Consider the following 7,503-nt stretch of genomic DNA (forward strand, 5'->3'; position numbering starts at 1 on the left):
CAACTTTCTGTTCTAATGAGCGCACGTACGCCACCTGTATGACCCGCACTGTTGGTTTCACCGTTATAACGTTAGTAATGCTAGGGTGCACCCTTTACAGGCAGCAACGAGGAAACGGTTGCCCGGAGATTTATTTACAAGCATTGAAGTAGACGTCGTAGACCTTTTGGAAGAACCTTTACTCCGTCGTCACACAAAATTGACGCTACATGAACCTATATACAGTTTGGACAACGCGTTCAATAGGCCAAACGACCGCACCTCGACTGACGAGGGAAGCGAAGTTATGTGCGTGGTATTCCTCTCACGAGCAAATCTTAGGCGGTATTAACTCTGTAGGACTAAGAGTGGGGCTATGAAGATTGGATAGGAATATAATGCAATGTTTGTGTCCTTGCGATATAGCGATCAAAAAACTGCGAAATTATATTTTACAACCGTTTTAATTACGATCGATATCAGAAAAAAGTCGCAGTTTCGCCTGCAATGCGAAGCATCGATTGCGATAGTAAATTAGTGCACAGCTATACGAAGTAAGGATAGTAGCTTTATCGCCCGTATAAACATTTAGAGATTCGCGTACTAACTCAATTAAAGAACATGGTGTCAGGGCATAAACAAACATGAAAGTGTCACACTCGATGAGCGCGGACACTCGCTGTCAAAACGCTGGTGTGAGCAAGCGCGGCGGCACCAGCGAACAAAGTGACCTTCGCGCGGTCTATCGCTTCAACGCAAACTAAGAAACGAGAACATAGTGACCGTTCCGTGTGGTGGTTCGGAACCAAGAACAGATTGACCAGTTGACCATTGATTGATTGACCAGAGAAGTTTAAGAAGGGGAGTGGAGTGATGCATACGAGGAAAGGGAGGGGTGGAGTCACGCGCATAAAAGGCGTCAAGAACAAAGTTGGCGGATAATTATGGACAGAGGGAGAGCGTCTCGTCACTGCCCGATCGCTCAACACCAGACGGCCGTGACCAGTGGCCAAGCTGAGGTTCACCTACACCATCGTGACACGTACTGCATAAGTGTTCAGGAGATCCCATGCTAACTAAACGTCTCGCCAATTTTCAGAATAGACGGGTGTCAGGAGACACGACACTTTCAAATCTTTCGGAGCTACTGGTCCTTGTTTTACTGTGAACTACGGATGCCGTAATTTTCACAAAGGCTTCTAAACAGGAAGCAATCCTGCTTCGGACTGTCTGCCTCATCAATTCCCGAGTGCGATCAAATAACAATATGCGTCGCGTGATGACAATGCCATGATCGCAAGCTACTCCCAAACATCTCTTCAAACAAGTCGGACAGCAGGTCACCGAAAGTGAGTGACACTTGCATCACATGATACTATTGAAGTTCTAGTGCAAAGCTTCGTTCTTTTATTTTTAAATCTAGAATAATATAGCATGCCTACAACGCCGAAAGCGCGACTGAGTGAGAGGAAACTTCCAAAATAGTGCCCGCCCACTCCAGTACGTAGCCGTGGCCGAACCATTCACTAGATCTGGCTGAAAAACAACGGTTATCTCCGCTGTTACCTGGGCTGCAACAAGTATGGTCTGCTAACAAGAAGACACACGACAGTGCGCCGTCTTCTTCTTGTATGGCCCTGTTTTTAGCTCTGTTCATTTTTCCAAGTCATGTAAAAGCAAGGTCATCGCCATACATCATATAAATGCAACAATTCGTAAAAGCAATTTTAGTTTTTTTAATATCATATTTAAAAATAGCATAAGAATGATAGCAGAATTTGATGTGAAATGGCTGCACACCTTAGCAATGAAAAACTTTTGTCATAAGTTAAGCAAAGTGTTTCGACAACGCAAAAGCGTGCATCCCCTTTAAAGCTTACTTGTCCGGGTATTAGCGTGGTGCAACAAACTCCATATATATTGACACGTGTACTTATATTTATCGGGCGACCACGTTTCGCCGCCTAACAAATCTTATCGCACAGCGCGGGACCCGCTTGCATGTATCCGAAGTTTCTGGAAAGTTATCGACGCTTCTATCCGCGTGTCTGTTGTCGCCGAACCTTGTGTTATCAGATTTCATCGCATGACACGAATGGTGTAGAACTTTGTGGAAGACACGCGGGTCCCATCAGTTAATCTGGAACATTCGACGACTGATCTATAAAAGCCGACGCGCTTGACCCGCTAATCAGATTTCCGACGATCGCCGACTGTGTTCGCCGCTTTCGTTGTGCTATAAGTGTAGCCTGTTTTGTGGGCACAAGTTCGCCCAATAAAAGTTAGTTTTCTCGTTCACAGTATTGCTACTGTGTTCTTCTACGTCACCACCACGTGACATCTGGTGGAGGTGCTTTGCGTTCATGTACCGGACGCCCCCACAAAGCCGTGACCCAAGCCCTCACTCGGAAGACACCAACGTCGCCAAGAACCAGCGAGGTAGCCGCAGGCTGCAAGGACTGCCCCCGGAGCACGGACTTTTGCCTGAGACGACTAGGAAGATGGCCACCACGTCAACCCCAATGGCAGCCCCAGCGTCACCCGTCGTGCTGCAGCAGCCCAGGGAGCCTCCGACGTTCCGCGGTTCAACTTTCGAGGACCCGGAAAGCTGGCTCGAGACGTACGAGAGAGTCGCTACCTTTAACAACTGGAACAGCGACGACAAACTGCGATATGTCTTCTTCGCTTTGGAAGACGCGGCCAGGACGTGGTTCGAGAACCGAGAAGCCACCTTAACGACCTGGGAACTTTTCCGAAGCGGCTTCCTGCAGACGTTCGCAAGCGTCGTACGCCGAGAACGAGCCCAAGCGCTATTAGAAACCCGGGTGCAGCTACCTAATGAGACGACCGCGATCTACACGGAAGAAATGAGCCGTCTCTTCCGCCACGCCGACCCTGAAATGCCCGAGGAGAAGAAAGTCCGCCTGCTGATGCGTGGTGTGAAGGAGGAACTTTTTGCCGGAATGGTACGAAGCCCACCGAAGACCGTGGACGAGTTTCTTCGCGAGGCCACCAGCATCGAGAAGACACTAGAGATCCGAAACCGGCAATTCGACCGCCGCACAAACTCGACGAACTACGCCGGAGTTCAATCACTGGCCACCGACGACCTGCGCGAGGCTATCCGAGCGGTCGTGCGGGAGGAGCTACAAAAGCTGTTCCCACCATCACAGCCTCAAGTGGCTTCGATTGCCGACGCCGTGCGTGAAGAGCTCCAACAACAACTTGGAGTAGCCCCTGTATCGCCCCAGCCTGAGCCGCAAGCGATGACCTACGCCGCCGTCGCACGCCGTCAAGGTCCCCCTCCGCGACCGCGCCAGGGCCCTGTCACGCCGCAGTTCCGTCGTCCGCCGCCGCCAGCGCCAGCACGACCACCCGTCCCCCAGCGGACCTACGCGAGGAAGACGGACATTTGGCGCGCTCCTGACCACCGCCCGCTCTGCTACCACTGCGGAGAAGCGGGGCACATCTACCGCCGATGCCCATACCGGGAGATGGGACTGCGAGGTTTCGCCGTTAACGCGCCGCGACCACAGCTTGGCGAACGACCTCGTGATATCGCCGACTACCTCGCCAGCACTCAGTGGAGCGCTTGACGTCACCAGGCCGCTACCTGTCGCCGCAGCGCCGACCATATACTGGCCCAGCCCGGGGCCGGTCTGCGAGCCCATATCCGGAAAAATAAAAGCAGCAACCGATGGAGGTGCGGTTGCTGTTCGTCGAACTGACGAAGATCCTCCGCCACCGACGTACACGCCGAAGAGACCATCTCGACGACATAATGACACGCCGCCGTCCCGACGAAATCAGGAAGCCAAGACTACACCGACGAAAGACGACTTGACGACGCGACGTACCAGCTTCAGTTCAAGACGACGCAGCCGTGATCCGACGCCAAGACCTAACTGCAGCGCCAGACAAAGAACTACCGACCTCGACCTGCTTCTCGACGGCCACGCAGTTACCACCCTAGTGCACACAGGGGCCGATTACTCCGTAATGAGTGGACACATCGCCACCCAGTTGAAGATAGCTAAAACTGCATGGGAAGGCCCTCAAATTCGGACCACTGGAGGGCACCTCATCACGCCGACGGGAATCTGCATGGCAAGAATTAACCGTTCATGACCGCACTTACCCTGCCACCTTCGTTATCCTCCAACAGTGTTTACGAGACGTCATTCTCGGCATGGGCTTCCTGAACCAACACGGCGCAATCATCGACCTGAAGTCGATAACGCTGTCGGAAGATCGAGCGATACCGCCGGAGAGCCCTCGTAGTCACTATGCCTTAAGCGTGCTCGAAAGTCAAGTCAGCATCCCGCCTCGCTCCAGCATTGTCATTCCGTCGGCACCAAAACACCTGCCGACGTAGAAGGCGTCATCGAGGGTGACCTACGTCTACTGCTAGACCGTGAAATCTGCGTCGCAAGAGGGATCGCTCGACTGCATGGAGGGAAAACTGAAGTGTTGCTGACAAACTTCAGCCAGGAGTTCAAGCACATCAACAAGGGCACGACGATCGCATACATCGAGGAAATTGTGGAAACCAGCGATGCCTTTGTCCTCTCGGATTCTATCGCATCTACCCCGACAACCGTAGTTCCCGAGCCAGACTTCGACATAAGTCCAAGTCTCCCCGTGATTAAGCAGCAACAGCTCAGAAGTCTGCTTCGACGATACAAAGGCTGCTTTTCGACGTCATCGAGGATTCGACAAACACCAGTCGCAAAGCATCGCATAATAACCGAAGAATGCGCTCGACCACTACGCCAGAGCCCTTACCGAGTTTCGACGCGGGAACGTGAAGCTATAAGAGAACAAGTCGACGAAATGCTGCGCGACGACATCATCCAGCCGTCGAAAAGCCCGTGGGCATCCCCTGTTGTCCTGGTAAAGAAAAAGGACGGAACCCTACGTTTCTGTGTCGATTATCGTCGACTGAACAAGATCACGAAGAAGGATGTATACCCCCTCCCACGGATAGACGACGCATTAGATCGGCTCTGCAACGCTAAATACTTCTCGTCGATGGACCTCAAGTCTGGCTATTGGCAAATTCAAGTCGACGAAAGAGATCGCGAAAAGACCGCCTTCATCACCCCAGACGGCCTCTACGAGTTCAAGGTTATGCCATTTGGACTGTGCTCGGCGCCTGCAACGTTCCAGCGCGTGATGGACACGGTTTTAGCAGGATTGAAGTGGCAGACCTGTCTCGTTTACTTGGATGACGTCGTTGTCTTCGCCGAAAATTTTGACGAACACCTTAGGCGGCTCGCAACAGTACTCGAGGCCATCAAGTCATCAGGGCTCACTCTGAAGCCAGAAAAGTGCCGCTTCGCCTACGATGAGCTTCTGTTCCTAGGCCACGTCATCAGCAAGTCTGGAGTCCGCCCCGACCCGCAGAAGACAGCTGCCATCGCAAAGTTCCCGCAGCCCACCGACAAAAAGGCAGTGCGTAGATTTCTTGGCATGTGTGCCTACTACAGGCGATTTGTCAAGGACTTTTCACGCATCGCTGAGCCGCTGACACAGCTAACTAAATGTGACATCGAGTTCAAGTGGGAAACGCCGCAGGCCGACGCATTTGAAGAACTCAAACGACGCATGCAGTCGCCGCCCGTACTTGCGCACTTCGACGAGCTCGCTGATACCGAAATCCACACTGACGCCAGTAGCCTAGGCCTCGGTGCCGTCCTAGTCCAGAGAAAAGATGGACATGAACACGTGATAGCTTACGCTAGCCGGTCGTTGTCAAAAGCGGAAGGCAATTATTCCACAACGGAAAAGGAATGCCTAGCCATCGTTTGGGCTACAGCGAAATTTCGCCCCTACCTATATGGCAGGCCATTCAGAGTGGTCAGCGACCATCACGCGTTGTGTTGGCTAGCTAACTTAAAGGACCCTTCAGGACGGCTGGCACGGTGGAGCCTCAGACTACAAGAATACGACATCACTGTAACATACAAGTCCGGTCGAAAACACTCAGATGCCGATTGCCTATCACGCGCCCCCATTGACCCGCCGCCGCAAGATAACGAGGACGACGACGCCTTCCTTGGAATAATAAGCGCGGAAGACTTCGCTGATCAACAACGAGGGGACCCGGAGCTAAAAGCCCTTGTCGAGTATTTGGAAGGGCACACCGACGTTGTCCCTAGGGCATTTAAGCGTGGATTATCTTCGTTCACGCTTCAAAACAACCTACTCGTGAAGAAAAACTTTTCACCAGTCCGCGCCAACTACCTTCTTGTTGTTCCGTCGGCGCTGCGTCCAGAAGTACTGCACGCCTTACACGACGATCCCACTGCTGGGCACCTCGGATTCTCCCGGACGCTGTCGAGGATACATGAAAGGTATTACTGGCCGCGTCTTACCGCCGACGTCGCCCGTTACGTCAAGACATGCCGAGACTGTCAACGACGCAAGACACCACCCACAAGGCCAGCAGGGTTACTACAGCCGATTGAGCCTCCTCGTCGACCATTCGAGCAGATTGGGATGGATTTGTTGGGGCCGTTTCCGACGTCAACATCCGGGAATAAGTGGATCGTCGTGGCGACGGACTATCTCACCCGATTCGCTGAAACAAAAGCTCTACCGAAAGGCAGCGCAGCCGAGGTGGCGAAATTTTTCGTCGAGAACATCCTGCTGCGACATGGCGCCCCAAAAGTCCTCATCACCGACAGAGGAACGGCTTTTACAGCAGAGCTCACCCAAGCCATTCTGCAATATAGCCAGACAAGCCACAGGAGGACAACTGCCTACCATCCGCAAACTAATGGTCTCACGGAGCGCCTGAATAAGACCCTCGCCGACATGCTAGCGATGTACGTCGACGTTGAGCACAAGACGTGGGACGCGGTCCTGCCGTATGTAACCTTCGCTTACAACACGGCGGTGCAAGAAACAACACAGATCACGCCGTTTAAGCTAGTTTACGGCAGGAACCCGACGACCACGCTCGACGCCATGCTGCCCCACGTCATTGACGAAGAGAATGTTGACGTCGCTAGCTATCTCCAGCGCGCCGAAGAAGCCCGACAGCTCGCCCGCTTCCGGATCAAGAGCCAGCAGAGGACCGACAGCCGACGCTACAACCTCCGACGACGCTTTATCGAGTACCAGCCCGGTGACCGTGTTTGGGTTTGGACCCCTATACGCCGACGAGGACTGAGCGAGAAGCTCTTGCGTCGCTATTTCGGACCGTACAAGATCATCCGACGTATTGGCGTACTGGACTATGAGGTCGTGCCAGACGGCATTTCGCTGTCACAGCGGCGTTGCTCACGACCTGAAATTGTCCACGTTGTGCGACTCAAGCCGTACCACCAGCGTTGACGAACTTTGGGACTTCGCGTAACTGACTTTTAGACTTGATTTCTTTTCGTTGTTTTGTTACTTATGTTTAATAAGTGTCCTTTTGTGTGTCGCTCTCTTATATTTGAAGCATCGGGACGATGCTTTTTAAGAGGGGGGTATTGACACGTGTACTTATATTTATCGGGCGACCACGTTTCGCCG

The sequence above is a fragment of the Dermacentor andersoni genome, chromosome 1, assembly GCF_023375885.2.
Source record: "Dermacentor andersoni chromosome 1, qqDerAnde1_hic_scaffold, whole genome shotgun sequence".
Taxonomy (NCBI): domain Eukaryota; kingdom Metazoa; phylum Arthropoda; class Arachnida; order Ixodida; family Ixodidae; genus Dermacentor; species Dermacentor andersoni.